Here is an 18,623-nt window from a genome sequence, read left to right as displayed (position 1 = left end):
AGCTTTTAGATGTGGTGGCAGGTTTAGTTCGCTGTAACTTGTTCGCTGTTCACTTGTTCGCTGTAACTGCAGTTTCACCATGAGGGTTAGTCCTTGTTTATTGCGATGTGGTGTCATTTACTTCGTGCATAAATTAATGAAGCAAGCGCTATTTTTTGTAATAAATGAACACTCATTTTAATTGCAGCCATTATAAGTGTTCTTGACTCTAAAATGGCTGTCTTCTGGCATTCAGTATTACATCTTAAAACCAGCCTGAAGGCAACACAGAAGAGATGAGCACAAGACGAGGCTGGTCTAACAACTGAAGTTTTATTGAAGGCAAGCAGCAAAAGAAGACCTGCAAAGAGATGCACGCGCACAAACCCCAAAGCAGTGAGAGGGCGAAAAACAATCGAAAGGCACTGCCATACTAGTAAACGATCTAAAAAAACAAATTCCTGAAGGTTCACCGACGGCTTAGCCACGCACATGTCCTTAGCCTTACCGATATAGTAAGCCTCAGCTATGTCCGGACAGATTATCACTTCCATAAACCACTGATGTACCGCGAAAATCGGGCGTGCAAAGAGACAGGTCGTCCTCCGATTGCATTGACGAGGTTGAGCGTGCAGTGCCAGGTAAGAATTCGCCTTCCCTCCTATACAGTGAAGGTGCTCTCAGTCAGCCGCACATTCAGACATCTGCCTGTCTGCCCATAGTAGTTTCAGCTACAAGGCAGTGGAACGTGAAAAACCCTTTTACTTTTGCAAGTGGTGAACCTTTTTTATCTCCTACTGTGCATAGCAGATGATTACCGGTAGTTTTATCGAGCCTAGTTTGAACGGTGGTGCAAAGGGCTCCTACTTCGCTTTTAGCTATCAAGACAACAGCAAGATCATACTTAAATTTGGTGCGATTTTCTTGAGACGGTGCAAAATGCCATAGAGGTAAGGTATAGAGGGCACATTTTTGTGCTGCTCCACTACGTGAGCATCATCCGAGTGGTGTTCCTTTCCCTCAAGCGAGTGAAAACACACTGACAGGTGCACGAGATGGGCAAAGGGGAACCCAGCTGCCATTGGCTTGGAAACCTGCTCCGAGAATGAGCTCTCAACACTGTAATGGCATGACTTCCGTAAAGCGGTCGTGATGAATGCGATTGCCAACCCGTCCTTCACCAGCCGCGAGTAGTTCAACTCATAGCTAAGAGGTTTTCCTGATCTTAGGCTATGGTGCCAACACACGTGGTCGTCTACAAAGTGCAGGTCTATATCAAGAAACTGCAAACGGTTCTGCTTAGTGAAAGTCAGACGTAAAAGATAGGCTTTGACCGCATGCCTTAAAGATTTCTAAAATGTCTTGTGGCAACTTATCTGAGCCCTCCTTGTCCATGAAAATTAGGTAGCCATCAACATAACGAAATGCTACTATGCCGAGGTCTTCCAAACAGAGCTTTGATGCCGTATCGACTCTGTACAGAAAAATGTTGCGGAGGAACGGTGCGACCTGGGACCCTCTGCATACGCCTGATCTCTGATGTAAATACTGCCCTGCCAACTCGCAAGAGTGGAGTTCTGTGGAGATCTAGTTTCTTGTGGACAGCAACCTGGGCATGTGCTCTGCAGTGAGCATCGACATGGAGGACCTGTACTATTCATTGTCACATGATAAACTTCTGAGGCATGTGCAAGACTGCATCAGGGTGGACAATGAACAGGCTTTTACAGACAGTTGCGTGATTTCGGTTGCTAGCTTCATGGGGCTGTTGTCCTTTTACCGCAAATCTGGATTTGTCAGTTGTCAGGGCGTTATTTACACCCAGGTCGTACCTTTGATCAGCAACACTTTTTAATCTAAAGTCGATAAGGCATTAGAGCCCTGTTTGGAAGACCTTAGCATAGGAGCATTTCGTTGTTTTCATGACTACCTAAATTTCCTGGGCATGGAGGGCCCAGAAAAGTTGGCACAAGATGTTTTAAAAGTCTTTAAGGTGTGCAGTCAAGGCCTCTTTTTTACGTCAGAATTGTCTAAGCAGAACCATTAGCAGTTTCTTGGTTCAGACCTGCGCTTTGTGGACGACCATGTTTGTTGGGGCTACAGCCCAAGATCTGGGAAGCCTCTTTTTAGGTACGAGTCAGGCCACTCGTGGCTAGGGAAGGGTGGTGAAGAGGTGTACTTGTCTCTGGCTAAGGCCAGTAAAGATGGAAACACTTGATGGGTGTGCAATCGCATGCATGACATCAGCTTTACTTAAGTCATGCCATTTCTGCTGAGGACGCATTCTCATAGCAGGTTTCCAAGCTAATGGCAGCTGGGTTCCCACTTGCCCATCTCACCAACCTGTCAGAGCGTGTTTTCACTTGCTCGAGGGAAAGGAACACATACTCGGATGATGCTGATATACCTTACCTCTATAGTATTTCACACAGTCTCAAGAAAGTCTCGGCAAAGTGTAATGTTGCTGTCGTCTTAACAGCTAAGTGCAAGATAAGAGGCTTTTGCGTGGCCATTAAAAAAAGGCTTGATAAAACTATGGGTAATCATCCACAATGGACAGTGTCACGTATAAAAACGTTCACCACTTGCAGAAGTAATAGAGTTTATTGTGTTCCACTGCCTTATGGCTGCAACTACTATGGGCAGACAGGTAGATGTCTGATTTTGCACCTGACTGAGCACTTTCAATCTACAGGAGGGAAGGCAAATTCTAATCTGGCACTACACACTCAATCTTTTGAACGCAAATATGAGGATGACCTATCTCTTTGAACGCCTAATTTCTGCAACACATCAGTGGTTTACGGAAGGGAGAAATCTGTCGGTAGATACTTGAGGTTTACTACATCGGTAACGCTAAGGACACGTGTGGCTAAGCTGTCGGTAAACTTTCGCCGTAAGGAATTTGCTTTTTTAGATTCACTAGTATGCCAGTGACTTTCGATTGCATATCCTCCTTTCACTGCTTTGGGGTACTGTGCGCACGCATGTCTTTGCGGATCTTCTTTTGCGGCTTTCTTTCAATAAAATTTCAGTTGTTAGTCCAGCCTCTTGTTGAGCTCATGTCTTCTCCTGTGTTGTGTCTTCTGGCTGGTTTTAAGTTGAGTCAGTACCAGTATCAGTATATCTCTGTTGGCTACTACCTGATGCTGTCACTTGTATTTTGCAATTTTAAGTTATAGGCTTTTCAAGAGTGCATCGAATAAAGGCTTTTCTTTTCTTGCAAAGCTGCAAGTTGTGACTGCTTATTTCACATTTCTTGAAATGCCCTTCGTTGAGATCTGGCTGTGTACATGTGCCTCAGGTGCTTGGTTTTAAACATTTTGCCTGTCTGAGAAGCAGCGCCGGCATTCGATGACTGTAATTTGCGTGTTTGAGGCCAAAAGGCGTACGCAGGCATCCTTTGCATGCAGATCAAGATGATCTTGGCCCTCTCCCGGTTTTCAGCTGGAAAACTAACTGGAGTAGTTTTTCATTTGGGGTATGACGGGGGAGGTTGAGCGCAATTTTGTAGGATTGTCTAATTAGAGCATCCAGGTCATCTCTTTCTCTGACTGTGAGGGTGACGTATGCTGTACAGTAGATGACTCTGCTAAGAACGAAGGCTTGGATAAGTTTCCTGGTCTCGGCTTCTTTAATTACTCCTCGCCTATTTGCAATCCATCTGATGATAAGGGAGATTTGGTTGACGGTGTTTCTCAGTTTCTTATTTAGTGTGACGTTTTTTGGTTCTCAATATTCTTAGTGTTTCCACTTCTGCGATGGCTGCCCCTTCCGCGTAGATTTCGATCTGAGGTGCTTTATTTTTTCTTTGTTTCTTTGACGCTTTGGGTGTAGGATGAGGACTTCGGATTTTTTGGGGGGACACGGAAGTCCCGCTGCTTGTGCCTCCTCTACTACTACATCTGCCGCTTGTTGTAGCGTATCTTGTATCGTGCCGATACTCTCCTTAGTGGTCCAAAGGACTATATCGTCCGCGTACAAAGAGTGTTCTAGGGCTGGGATTTTGGCGACTTCGTGTGCCTTTTTGTTGACGGTTATATTGAATAAGAAGAGGGACAGGACAGATCCTTGTGGCATTCCTCTGTCTCCTAAACTGACGGTGTCGGATTTGATTGTGCCAATTTGAATTTTAGCCGTTCTATCGGAGAGAAAGTCTTTGATGTAGTTAAACGTTCTTTCGCCTGCATTCAAGGGGCTTTCCGAAGCACTTCCGACTATCTTTCCTGCTGATTTTGTCAGGTCACTAAGGGATTAGGCGTAACATTCAGACATGCCATCCAGATGGCGTCCAAGTATTGTCACTTTGTTTTTACTGGCGCTGCGGTTTTTAGTGACTGCAAGTTATTTTTGCGTGTGTGTGCATAAAGCTTACATGCTTAGGTAACATTGCGTGCATTTGAAATTTCAATAGAATTTTTGCTTTTTTTGCATTTTTAATCACAAAGTAAATGAAAAGTATTTCTAATGCCTATAGGAACAAAATGGCAAACTGAAGAATAGCCGCTACGTGGCAACTCAAAATAGTTTTGAGCAGGTAGCAGCGCTACTACTTATCTTTGCGCTACATATAAAAGAAAAAGTGGGGAAGCGCATAGGGAAGTGCCAGCAAGCAAGGAAGTGAAGCGCATGAAGACAGTTCTCGGTCGACATTGGAGCTGCGTTCGACAGGCTCCAAGGAACGCGAGCAGGCAAGTCTGCTGGCTGTCACGAGCAGTCAGTTTGGGCAAAGCTGTCCGCTGCCACTCCACTGTGTGAATTAATTGAATTGATCGGTGGTCAATTCTTATTGGCTGGAGGTGTCATTACTTCCTTTTCTTCTTCTGCTTAGACTGCACAAGCTGCCACTGCCGCCCGCCGTTCGAACTTTCGCCGGGATGAGTGGTGAGGCTGCACATGTCGATGCTGTCACCGGCCGGAGCTACATGTTCCGACGCGGAGCCAGCGGCGTGACGGTGATCTACTACCTGTTCGACAATGCCGAGCACGGGCTCGAGCCAGAGTTTTGGCTCCTGATCCTGGCTGACATGAAAGGATGAGGCTGCAAGGTTCCCCAGGGTGTGCTCAACAAGCTGCTCAATTCGCTGAAGGAAGACGGCGAAGCACAGCAGACCGTGTTGTACCACCCTGAGGGATCACAGATCGGTGCGTTCAAGCTTTAGAGCAGCTTGTTTTAATTTGTTTCACCGAACACTTGTGCCGATACTTTATTGTCGTCTTTGCCTGATTGTACAAGCATTAGAACGGCACGCTCAACAGATTTTTCGACTGCGGTGATGCTTTGTAACCGTACGGCAGTGAAACGAACGTACTACTGGATTCAGGACATAAGTACATGTCGTGGTGTTATGTACTTGTGCCAGCGCAAAAGTACTCAGTTGTTCACTTGCATGCATTAGTGTGCTATAGCAGGCGCTAACATCATTCTGCTATTTTTTCACTTTAGTTCAGCCTACAAAAAATACAAAATTCATCAACTTGGAATTGTTGATCACTGTCTTGATCTAGCTATTTTCTGTTCAGAACAGTGCAGCCACTCAACAAGGCTGCCATTTATGTCATGATGGAATTAACGATTTTTCATTGTACCAGCATTGAAATGAACATATTATGTGATGCAGGATATACTTATTGACTGTTTTGTTCCATGCTTCTGCTGTTTTATAAAATTGCAGTTCTTGAATCAGTCATTGGTGAGAGAATACCTCTGGCATTCAGTGAACTCTGTTCAGTCTGTCGTGCCTAAAATTCACTAGTGACGTGACACATAAAGTGAGTGATGTTTCTAGTTCAGTATCCTTTAAAGAAAAAAAAAAGTGGTAGGGGTTTAACGTAGTTAAACCAAGTACACGTGTGAAAGCAGGGGACACTTAAGTGCCACTCTGAGGGGTTTAGTAGGATAATGCCCATATAGGCAGAGGTGGTAATTCTCTACTTAACATTCATAGATGGCGGCGTACCACTACTAGCGCAGTGGCGCAGCGGTTAAGGGATGTGCCACTGCATTGACAGGTGTCTGTTTCTATCATAGCCACCGGTAGGGATCGTGCGACTCATGTTGCTCTTCCCGAGCAACCTTTTGCGGCCAATCATTATTTTGACTGCCACGGTGGACAGTTTTTTCACAATCCAATGCGCAGAATGTGATGTTGCCACAAGCTTATGTGACCTAGGTGGTGAGATGCCCTCCTCCCAATGGCTACAGTTGGCGCGATGCTTCTCCAAACTTACCTGAGCTTCATCCTATTGGCTGCAGCTTGCGTGATGCTGCTCCGAACTGACCCGAGCTTGGGATAGTACAAGCACAAGACAAGATTCTTGCTAGGGGTTGGTACATGTGGAATAGTGCTTTCGCACTAAAAGCATGAGGGAGGGACAATGGCTGTCAGTGACTGAAATATGACAGTGAGATGACATTAATGTTGATAAATATCCAAGTGTACTTTAGTTTTACAAACTGAACACGGACGCTCAAGTAGCTGTGCTCTGTTTTACAATACACACCGATTAATAATTAATTAAAGAATTTAGTAGCTGAAGACATGCGCGACACTCTCTTCTGGTACAGCAGATTGACTAAACATTTACAGTTGAGTGGCCAGCTTTATTCTGGTGTTTGGATATAAAGCTATTACACTTTCGGGTACAAGCCGGTAGACTGTTTCTTTCCTTTTTGTCTGTCCCAACATAGTATTTGTGTTGGATTATGAATGATCTTCCCTTTCAGTACAAATTTAGCCTCACATTTAAACACTCTAGACAATAAAGTTTTTGCTTGCACTTTTTCTTCTTTCAAGTCATGCTTTAGACATTACAATACATAGATCACCACCTGGTACTCACTTGTGACTGCTAAATTTATAACTGAATTTCTTCTTGGCCCTGTTTAAGTTTCAGTTTCATCAACCAAATGATGGGTGTGACAAGTAGGACACATGAGACACGAAAAGAACGGCAATTTAACTGCTGATATGTTGCTTGTTGTCATTCCAGCTCTTGAAGCAAGCTGGTTTAATTGATTTAGTGAATTAAAACTATGTATCAGCATTTATATTACAGGTTTTTTTTTCGTGCCTCATGCTACCTAAGTGTGAACCCCATGTCTCAGCACTCGTTCGGTTGATTAAAGTGAAATATCATGAAAGAAGAAATTAAGATACAAATTACTTATTGCTAATAGTTGTCCACATGGTGGCATAAGTATTCTAATGTTTAACGCATCATTTGAAAGAATAAAACGAACTAATGCTGGGTGTCTATAGTTCTCTAAGTCATAATGGGAACAAAACCCAACACTGATGGTGTGCGGACAGTTTAACCTCATTGAAGACATTTTGGGTTCCTTGTACAGTGCTTTTAAATGTAGTAACTCTGATAACTTCCCTGAAAATGTCCCTTTCTTCAAGAAGCTGCCCATAACAACCTGACTAATATACATATTTTTTTCCATTCAGACATTGGCATGGATTCCAGTGTTGTGCCCCTTGGGAGATTCTGGTTATTCTCTGGTTCAAACTATTGATTACTTCTATCCATCTGTTGAAGACCCCTACATAGCTGTAAGTGTTCAACATTGTAAAAAAATGCTTACCTGCATTTAGTAACCTGGTGGCAGATTGTATACTCGAACTTCAACATCACAGTGCTCTGCTGTCACTTCAGTCGACTGTACAAAAAATACTAAGTGTTATTTTTTTGCAGAAAGTTATGTGTCTGTAGTTTTAATACCAGGCGATAAAACGAAACAAAGCAGCATTAAATATATATTCTTGTAGCCGTAAGAGTATCACCAAACTTTTTCTATAATTTGAGTTTCTAAGTGCTAAGTTTGTTCACTTATTGGCTAGTCTGGATAACAGGTCACTTACTGAGCAGTCTTATTGGGCTCAAAACCACACTATAATTATACTTTCTATAAGCGTGTAAATAAATCTGATTGTAACGATGTGTCAATACGATAGCAGCGTTTGTTACCTTACGTCGGCGGTTGTTCTAGAGCCAGCCAGCTGCGCGCGCTCAGCGATAGCACTGCCGCTACTGCGTTGACACATCTTCGTTGTTACACAATAATGAATCAAATAGGTGACAGGCCTCATGTTGGTGTCCTTTGCTGGCACCATGTGTACAGGATGTTTTCTTATTCATTGTTTTTGTTTGTTGCAGGGCAAGATAGCGTGTGCCAATGTGCTGTCTGATCTTTATGCACTTGGCATGACCCGCTGCGATAACGTGCTGATGGTAATGGCTGTCAGCACTAAGCTCACTGAAAAGCAGAGGGACATTGTCGTACCTATTCTTATCAGGGGAGTCAAGGTAGGATCGGCCCCTTCTGCAGTAAAACCTAAGATGTTTGCATCAATGTTTTTAGGTGTGTTGAGACCATGGGTAGCCTATCAGAGGTAATTTCAGTGTGAGGGCACTAGTTGTGTAAGCTCTCAAAATTTGAATGCAGTCTCAGATTTCTTTTTCAAGTTTGTGCGCTTACCATGGTGAAGAGATAACTTGAGAGAAGATCTACAAGAGATGTCCATGTCAAAGAGCAGCTGTTCAAGTGTTTCAGCTTTTAACTCTTTTCACTGCCTGAGTTCATGCCCCAGTACTGAAGTCATAAGCATGGTGCAAATAGCTTAAATGGCATTTGTTTCTCCACAGGACTTGGCTGAACAAGCAGGCACAAGGGTCACAGGAGGGCAGACTATGCTCAATCCTTGGCCTATGATTGGTGGTGTGGCATCATCAGTCTGCAGAGTCTGAAATCATCTCGTGAGTGCAGTAATCGTTTCTCTTTTTTTTTCTTTTTCCAATGAATTAAGTTTTTCATGCTATTTTTGTCAGTGTTAGCATTTATGAAATGCAAAATGTGAGCATTTGAGGCTCTGTCTGTTGGGTACTATGATGAATTTTTCCAGCATGAGCGTCGTTTTCAAAGTTCAGATAAACCTTACTTAATACCCAAATAATCACCACACTGATGATGTAGTTTGCCCGTGGAAATACCTGACTGTACAGCCAAAGCTCATAATTTGAATTTCTGGATAATTCGAACTGTACGACTGGGTCTGGCCATGCTCCACTGGGTCTGTGTGAAACAAAGCCCAGTGTCTCCAGCACTCCAAATCCGAAACCATGCGGTCGTGCGCGAAACGACGACGTGTGCCAAACGAATGAGTTGGAGCTTGGCTGATGTTTGCTGTGTGTATTTGTCTCGGTTTTTCAGTGCCCTTTGCATGTGATTGGTTGCGGCCGGAGCAGTCAACCTACACGGTGTACCGCATTTAGAATTGTCTTCCGTTTGCAGTAATTACTGTGCCAAAATGCTTGAAGAGAAGGTTGGAACCATGCATGAAGTCAATGCCAGAGCATTATCGAAGCAGGATATCACCAAAAAGCACACTCATTGGTTTGGCAGTGTGCGCCTTGAGCCAGGGGAGGCTGCAAAATCGGGCAATATACGTGTGGCCGCTCGGTTTACCTTTGCTTGTCGACTTCAATGCTTACGCAACCTCGCGACTCACAAGTGTGAATTTGCAAGTCACAGAGGTTGCACTATATGGTTTGGTCAAAAAGCGCCAGACGTGAGACGGTAGTTCTTTTGACCATGCTCAGTGGTGGTTGTATGCCTTTTGCAACTTCAGTGGGGCCCTCCGCTGTGGTAGTTTGGATGCACTGAATGCTACGCGCCTCTTCAGTTTTGAAGGTGAAAAAGGGCCTTCAGATAAAAGGTAGGAGGTGATGAAGGAATACTTTCGGACAATGAAATGGCTAATCTCGCTACCCGACTGCTTCCCAAATGCATATTCTGTTCACTTTTGTTTGTTCGAACTTCAGTCAATTTGAACTGTCGTCGTCCCCGTCGAGTTCTTATTAACGAGCTTTCACTGTACTGTACAATTCACTTTTGCACAAGTTCAAACCATGTCTTATTGGAATTGTCGTCATTATATCAAGTGCTATCCCGCACCCACCAAAGATGTTCTGATACTATTTTGCACTCCACTAAGTCAACGCTGATGCTTTTTGCAAGTAGAGTACTTGTAGCAAAGGCCCAGCAGGTCAGTCGCATAGACAGTGAAATTTTGAAAATGGCAATATAATGTAAACAGAAAAAGAATTGCAGCAAAAACCTTTGAACATATGCCTTACCCCAGAGCAAAGAATGACAGCAATAGTAATGCTATGCCTGTCTCAACGTTATCCTTTTAGAAGGTTTGCTACAGAAGTAGTCACTGCGTCATTAAAGGCAAGCTATTTCAGAACAACACGAAAGGCCCTAGACAAAAACTGGAAGGTTCATCAGCCTGGCCATTTAACCTAATTGCTAAATGTTATGCTCCCTTTACAGGCCAGACAATGCACAGCCTGGAGACGTGCTGGTACTGACCAAGCCCCTTGGCACCCAGGTGGCAGTGAACGCTCACCAGTGGCTGGAGAAGCCGGAGCGCCATGCTTAGCTGGGCAAGGCTGGCATCAGTGAAGAAGATGTACGCAGGGTCTACCTCCATGCAATAGACTCCATGGCACGTCTCAATCTCAATGGTTGGTGCTGATTTGTTCGTGTCTGCAGTTTTTTTTGTTGCCTATTTGCTTATGTGCTTATTTACGGCAGTCTCTGCAATGCCTTCCTGAGGTATTGTAGAGGTGAAACATGTGCACTCACAGAAAGAGAGTGGACAGATACTAAAGTGCATACAAACTGTGAGCAATGCTTTAAGAAGGTGACAACAAAATAGTTGATAATTGAAGTACAGCGCAGTGGTCAGGGCAACAATAATAAATTCGTGTCCCATGATGAAGACAGCTTCCACTACAGTAATCGTAACATAAATAATGAGATGGGATATGATATAGCATTGAAAACGAAAAGTGCAGGACATTAGTGCAAACAAATAAAAAGAAGCTCCAAGAATTTGATCACGCACTTTAGGAGATGTTGCTGCACATGGTAGATTCTGCAAAATATGCGTGAGCAAAGGACATCATGACATGAAAATGCACAAAGAAATTGTGGAGTTCATTTGGAGAAAAAGAAGGGATGGGCAAGCAGGGAGAAGGATTAAAAAGGCAGAAGTGAAGAAGATAAGTTGTGAAAAGATGAACGCAAGAAGAGTGATGCTGTCACAGCTAGGCAAGAGGTGGGAGAAAAGGAAAGTCGTCTTGTTGAAATATTGGTTAAGGGCCTGAGGCTTCCCCCACCACCAGTTGTTTGTTTTCTGTTGTGAAGCATCCAATCCTTGTGGCTGTCTCTTTACTACCACAGCCGTTCACTCCAGTGTTATGCCAACAAATAAGGAAAAGAAAAAAGAAAATAATTAAAGTCGTGTCTGGATAGTACAAACAAGGATACAGGTTAGATTAGATTGGAAAACACTAACCTTGAGAAGGTGGTGGGGCTGGGAAGTACTGTATTTTGCCCATCTGGTTTTTGCTTCCTTGTTTATTACATGGAAATATCTTAGCTTGTTAGCAGCCCATGGGAAGGGGGACAGTGATAACCTGGCGACCAACATTAAAGACTGCAGTAATTGAGTTACTACCACCTTACAGGGTATGCTGGTAGTATCTGTGCAGTCTCACATTTTGCAAGTGCTAGTATGTGTGTTCCACTTACTAGTACTTCACTGTCTGCATGCAAGAAGGCTACCACAAAATTGCAGACTTTTGACGAGGAAAACTTTTCATTTTGATCAAAGCAGGCCTTTATCAGACCAGCTACATTTCTTTCCTTTTATATCATGAAATGAGTGGCATTGTATGACTATTCATCAGTTGTGTATTTTGTGACCAAGTGAGCATTGACTTTCACTTCGCTCCTGCTTGTGCAGAAACTGTGTTAAAACAAATTTTTTGCCTTTGTTGTTCCAGGAGCTCGGCTGATGCACAAGCATGGCTGCCACGGTGCTACAGGCGTGACAGGCTTCGGTATGCTCGGCCACACCCAGAACTTGGTGCAGATGCAGCAACGCTCAGTGCGGTTTGTGATCCACACGCTGCCCATCAGAGCCAATTTCCTGCCCTGCTGGCCGCCACGGGCACCTCCTTCAAACTAACGCACGGGCATTCGGCCGAGACCTCTGTTGAGCCACTGACTGACAATCAGTCGAATTTTTTTTTCTCTATTGTAGGATTTCCTTCTCATGTCTTTCACAGCTTCTTCAAAATAGATACAACACAATTTTTCAAACTTTCACCGTCAGGAAGTGCTAAAATGTATGCAGAGTTTAGAGTTACATGAAAGTGATGGTGTTCCTGTTGGAAATCCCCAGTTGTTCCTTGGAAAGATATGTTGTTGTCTCGTTTTGGGTGAAACTCTTTTCAGATTTTTTTAATGTAATTCAGATGCTTTGCTCTGAGTAGTACCAGGAGAAAAGTAAACAAAATTGACAGGACAATCATGAAACCTGATGCGAGAACGCTGTAATAGCAGTTGGATTTTCGCTCAGTGATTACTTTGATGCTTTTACTTTAATGAATGCTTTTACTTAAAGCCGAGTGCAACAGAATTTTTCTAGAGGGTGTCTATGTTGGCGGCCCCCTAGCTAGTGGGGCATGGTGAGGCTGTGGCCGGTTGGGGATGCTTCTGGAGGGCAGCTGACTTTCCCACTGTCTCTTTGGATTTGATTTTACTGTTGCTCTTTTTGCTCTGCTGCTGCATGGGCTTCTGGTGTGTGGAGGCAGGCAACGGGTTGGTGATGGATGCGTGGTTCTTGTGGAGGGTGGAGTAGGGAGGTCTCTGGCACTTGTCGAGGCTTCACATAGAGAAAATTTCTTGTCTTCACACAGATAACGCTGCCCTTAGTACAACTGTAGCCAAAAATTTTTTTTTACTTAGCAATGCGAACTTCCTGGAAACGGCAATAAATGGCAACAGCGACATGGCGTGTGTCCTTTCCACACGCTCTTTGATAAATCAGAGCATAGCGACGGATTCATCGCGTGACTTAGTATCTTGGATCACCCACCGGACACCCAAGATGCAATGAACAAGTTAAAGCATCATTTGGGGTGTTTTCTCAAAATCTCTTGCCAATATATTAGCACATGGAATTTATTTATTTATTTTATTTATTTATTTATTTCAATACCTTCAAGGCCTCTGGGGCATTAGTGGAGAGGAGTGCATGAAAAATATATAATCATAACACAGGAATTGCAGCAATTTTGCGGCAATACAGGAATTGTGGTAAAACAGCAGCAATTTCATTTCAAGTTTATTTCATATGTTGCACTCGTAAAATTTATGGCGTTAGTGAGTTACAAGTTTCCTGTTTTCCTTTCTCATGTGGACTGCTGATGTGCCTTCCAAAGGAGAATACCGAAGGATCGTGCAAAGAAATTGAGCAGCAGGAGGGATACCCAGCGTGGATCATAGAGGATGTTGTTGAAGGGGAGCGGGTAGCAAGGCTGACGGACTCTCTACGCGTGCTCGAAGTGCCTTCAGCCGACAAGGAGTCCTAGCTTTGGTAACACAGGCTTGGGAATAGGGGACAGGGAAAGAATTGGTTGTGAGGAAGGTTTCCAGCCTTGCAAGGAGTTTTGAAAGAGTGAGCTGTGAAGTTTTTACTGATGGGGTACCTTATGGCTGTCATATGCAACTACGAATGCCACATACACGAGTGGCGACAGCTTTGGTCTTATGCTGCATGCCACTGACATGAACATTAGCTAAATGGACTCCAAACAAACATTTTGTGTTGTGTTAGTGATATTTTATGCGCTTTATGAGCACACTAATATTTTTGTTAGTCATGAAAGATAGTCTTCTACAAGCATTCGTTATGTAAAATATTTTCCCCTTTTATCATATAGTAGTGGTGTTGATGGTTTGTTCAGTTAAGAGACTGGCTGTTCCTTGAAGAGACCTTCATGAATCTGTGCTGACTGAATATTACGGTGGTGTGGAGGATGGTTTGTCTCCCGTGGGCATCTCTCACAGCCTCTCATTGCTTAAGCCTCAGCCATTTGCCATGCATTGGGAATAAAAATATTTTGCAAAAATTCTGGCTCTTGTCTTTGCTGAGAGCGTGTGTGGGCACACTGAAGCTTTACCCATCAGTATCATTAAGAGCAGACATTACTTAGCACCATTAGATACAGGTTGCTTCATCCAATTTTATGTGAAACGACTTTTGAATTGAATTTTTGTGAAGACCTAATTTGCTCGTTTTGTCACGACTCATATAAACAGCACATTGCAAAAAATTGCTCCCCTGAATAATGTGGTTAAAAAGAGCGCTAAGGAGCTTGTCACTTATCCTTTCCAAAATTTATTCCTTTCCAAAATTTATTCCTCAGGACTTTACCTGATTTTGTGAAATATTAAGCTTGAGGAAAATTACTTGTTTACAGCATCTCAATTCGGAACATGAACATTGTGCTTGGTCCAGTGTCTACTTTGGGTTCTGCACATGTCAACAGTGCATATAGCGCTCCTGCACATTACTGCGTGGTGGACGTAAATGTTAGGCAATGCAGCATGCTGTAACAAGACAGATTCAAACCAAACTGCACATGATGCTGCCATCAGTGAGAGTAACAATGGGAACTTCGGTTGCAAGTGCATTAAACACTTGAAGGTTCCCATATCTGATCATGGGCTTTGGTTGCTGTAGCATGTGGCGTTGTCTTTAGCGCTGTCTTGTTGCCACTGCACGCCCCAAGTGATTGTGACGAAGCTAGCGCAAGGCGCCGGCTACGTGCAAGGAGTGGTCGCGTGATCATAGGTGAAGTCCATGGCTCTGTTTAACAGCTAGCACTTTCAAACGTTTTGGACGCGGCGTGGCCTTCCTTCCGTTTGCCCCATGGCATGCTGCAGCAATGAGGTCCCGAGACTCTTCGATGCCTGCTGCTTGTACTTTGATGCAGGTGTCACAGTGCACGGCTATCAGGAAACCTCTTTCTTCTTTCACTCCCTCCTTTATCCCTTCTCTGAAGGTGTGGTTCAGGTGTCTGCCAATATGTGAGACAGATACTGCACCATTTCTTTTCCCCAAAAACCAATTTCATTTTCATAGTGGTTAGGGGTGTTCCGCTGCTAAGCTTTAGGATGGGGGATGAAAAGAAAATTTTGTTTTTTGAAAGGATAGTGTACCATCTCGGTGAACACCTCAACCCTGTGGTGAACACCTCAACCCTGCTGTGGGGAACGGCAGAAAGTATATAAAGAGTGAAAGAAGGAAGAGAGAGGTGCCGTAGCAGAGGCTGCCTGATAATTCAGACCTGGCGGGGTACTTTAATGTGCACTATAAATTGCCACTTGTTATACGGGACATGAACGTTTGAGTGCAGTGAGGCCGTGCAGGGGCTCAAGGACCTGTGTGTCCTAAATGTTTTGTAGCGGGAGCTACACTAGGCTACCAGTCGAGCATTTCGTGGTACACGCGAGGGGAAAGTTGTGCGTATGCGCGGATACCATGTTACATGGGAGAGGCCAATTGTGCTCATGCGCCGTTACCATGGCAACCGTGAAGGAGTGAGTGGCTTCATCGCTGCTCTCCCTCCTTTATTCCTTCCCTTATGGCTCGGTTCAGGACCACGTACCATCGGCAAGGACCGTATGCCTTGCTATGTGTAACAAAATTTTCTACAAATCATTACATTTTGACTTAATAATTCTTTTTAATCCCGCACATTATTATTATTAGTATTATTATTTATTTATTTCGAAATCAAAACTCTTGTCCTTTCTCTGCTCAGGAGGTAGAATCCACCGGTGTTGCATTGCCGCGTGCTTTTCGTTTTTAATAACTGAGTGCAGGCGAACAGCCACCCGATTCTTGGCCGATCCCCCAGTGTGGGCATGTGCCATCCTTTGATAGGCTAACAACAATGACATATAAACTCGTATGACATCATAATCATCATCATCAACATTTTCATACACACGTAGAACGGCTGCTGCCAAGAACGCTCGCACGTTGTGTCACGGCAGCTGGCGGATTGCGGCCGCTAGGCCTATCGCTTGTTCTCTGGATGGTCCTGTGCTCAAGCCTTCCTGGCTGCTCTAAGGCCCTGTCACGACCGGCGCCGGGTGGCCAGCCTTGCGTTATTTTGCTCTTAAAGAAGCTTGAGTTCAACGAGGGATCTTTGTTTTGCCTAAGGTGAGTAATTTTTGCTCCGCGACAGCGGCGCCCTTTATCGCGAATGCCTATTTAGTCTTGCGTGAAAGACTGCTCGCGCCAGCTGCAATGACCGCACAGTTTTCTTTAAAATATGCCACCAGAAAACGTGAGGCCAGTAGGACTTCGAGATGCATTGCAGCGTCCCGACAGCGTTCGTCTTCTGTTAGACACGCAGCACGTTTGTGGCTCCCGTTTCCCACTTACGTGCAGCGTTCCGAGCATGACGCTCTGCCTCGGCTGCATCTATGACCCTTCCACAACGAGTCTTATGTGCCACTTCGCCTGTGGTAGCTCTATCATAACTGCTGCGGTTGGTACTGCACAGGAACGCAGAACGCTGCGTCGTCCAGTCACAGCAGGTTATCTTGGGACGCGTTTGTACCCGCTGTGGTGGCTCAGTGGTTAGAGCGCTCGGCTACTGATCCGGAGTTCCCGTGTTCGAACCAGACCGTGGCGGCTGCGTTTTTATGGAGGAAAAACGCTAAGGCGCCCGTGTGCTGTGCGATGTCAGTGCACGTTAAAGATCCCCAGGTGGTCGAAATTATTCCGGAGCCCTCCACTACGGCACCTCTTATTTCACTCCCTCCTTTATCCCTTCCCTCGGTTCAGGTGTCCGCCGATATATGAGACAGATACTGCGCCATTTCCTTTCCCCAAAATACCAATTATTATTATGGGACGCATTTGTCGTTGTTTATAGCCATTTTTGTGACTTCTTTTGTTGCCCCGAGTGATTAGGACCAAGCTAGCGCGAGTCGCCGGCTATGGGCAAGGAGTGGTCGCGTGATCGTCGGTTAGGTCCATGACTCTTCGCTTTAAAAGCTAGAGCTTTAAAAGGTACTGGACGCGGGCGGCCTCCCGTCCGTTTACCCTGCGGTGTGCTCTAGCAACGTGCTCCCAAACGAGCTGTCCACGAGATTTTCTTCGATGCTGCTGCCTGTACTTTGATGCTGGTGCAGCTGCGCACGTGATATCAAAACCCATCTGCTGCTGTGGCTTATTGGTTATGAAGAAAACTATTAATCCTTACGCCCCTAATCCGGGGCAGGGATAGTGCACTGACATCGCCTTAGCGTTTCGCCTCCATCGAAACGCTTAGGCGCCCGTGAGCTTTGCGATGTCAGTGTACGTTTAAGATCCCCAGGTGGTCGAAATTATACCGCAGCCTTCCACTACTGCACCTCTTTCTTCCTTTCTTCTTTCACTCTCTCCTTTATCTCTTCCCTTAGGGCGCAGTTCAGGTGTCCACCGGTATGTGAGACGTATACTGCGCCATTTCCTTTCCCCAAAAGCAATTTTCATTTTCATAGTGGTTACAGTGTGCCGCTGCTGAGTTCTAGGACGCGGGATGGAAAGAAAGAAAAATTGCGGGGGGGAAGGAAAGGTAGGTTAAATCTCTGACATATCGGTGAACACCTCAACCCTGCAATGGGGAAAGGGAGAAAGTAGAGAGTGAAAGAAGAGAGAGAGGTGCCTTAGCAGAGGGCTCCTGATAATTCAGACCTCGCGGGGTACTTCAACGTGCAGTATAAATTGCCACTTGTAATACTGACATTGGCAAAACGTATATATGGAGAACAACCTATGCTTGCAGTGCTCAGAACATGTGTCAGTCAGGCATCGATAAAGGAGTGAGTGAAACAAGTAACTGAGAGAGAGGTGGCGTAGTGGAGGGCTCCGCGAGCAAGCTCGGCAAGCCGGGGCATGTCTTTTTATCTTTCTTCATTCAATTTCACATTCCTGCCTACGCACGCCCCTGCGGCTCCATACTGCGTCTTTCCTTTCCTCCTTGTCCTCCTCGCAATTCCAGCTAGGGCTGCTAAGTCCTGCACAGCAATACGAGAAAGTTACTGTGCACTTTCCTCAAAATACGCAGCCGTGCGCACGTGCCCGCATTCGAATGCCGCGTTAACGAGGTGCGTGGTAGTCCACGTCGGATATTGCGAAAGGTGTGTGCTGTGGGGTGCTCGGATATTCGCCATGCCGGCAGAAGTGAATATTTACATTCCGACGGGAAAGTCGAAAGCATCGTGATATCGAGCTGAACAAGAACACACCGTTAGCGGTGGCGAAGACGGAACTACTGAACTACTTCGACCGATATGCCGGCGCCGTTGGTCGACCACGCGGCCATATCTATCGGAAGAAAGAGAGTGTTGAAAGAATTCGTATGCGGGGGGTGGGGGAGGGGCAGTCGGCTTCCGCTGAAACCCGTAAGCATAGCTCTACAATTTTATTTATTGGAATGTACGTTGGCATGGCCCACCCTGCCAGGTGGCAGTTATTGGTTGATCGCGGGAGGTTGTTCAGCCAATGAACGCTGCGGCCTATTGCTGCAGTGCCGCGTGTCTGCCACAACGTTGTCAGCGCTAATTATTGCAGTCCACATCTCTCTAACCACCGCCGCGTACCTCAAAGCGCGAATGAGGTGTCCACTGACCCATAGAGCCAGCTATGCGCCTTTCCTTTCCTCAAAATCAACGTAGACTTCGATGTCAGTGGCAACGCTAATGAACAGCTTTGTAT

At 45.0% G+C, this 18,623-nt stretch overlaps 1 protein-coding gene and 1 pseudogene across 2 annotated transcripts in view; both read left to right on the top strand.

The window, feature by feature from the left end:
* The window catches only part of LOC144112792 (uncharacterized), a 41,847-nt gene extending 34,477 nt beyond the window's left edge, over positions 1-7,370 (top strand). The window contains exon 13 of the mRNA XM_077645603.1: positions 4,811-7,370. The gene's annotated coding sequence lies outside the window, so the exon portion shown is untranslated. The remainder of the gene's footprint in view (positions 1-4,810) is intronic.
* Positions 7,370-13,974, top strand: LOC144112793 (inactive selenide, water dikinase-like protein; annotated as a pseudogene). The gene is made up of 5 exons (XR_013310473.1): positions 7,370-7,538; positions 8,143-8,292; positions 8,632-8,742; positions 10,322-10,515; positions 11,842-13,974. The product of XR_013310473.1 is annotated as an inactive selenide, water dikinase-like protein (transcript).
* Positions 13,975-18,623: the final 4,649 nt, after the last annotated feature.

The sequence above is a fragment of the Amblyomma americanum genome, chromosome 1, assembly GCF_052857255.1.
Source record: "Amblyomma americanum isolate KBUSLIRL-KWMA chromosome 1, ASM5285725v1, whole genome shotgun sequence".
Classification (NCBI taxonomy): Eukaryota; Metazoa; Arthropoda; class Arachnida; order Ixodida; family Ixodidae; genus Amblyomma; species Amblyomma americanum.
The sequence above is the reverse complement of the archived record's forward strand: the minus strand, read 5'-3'. Positions and strand labels throughout refer to the sequence as shown.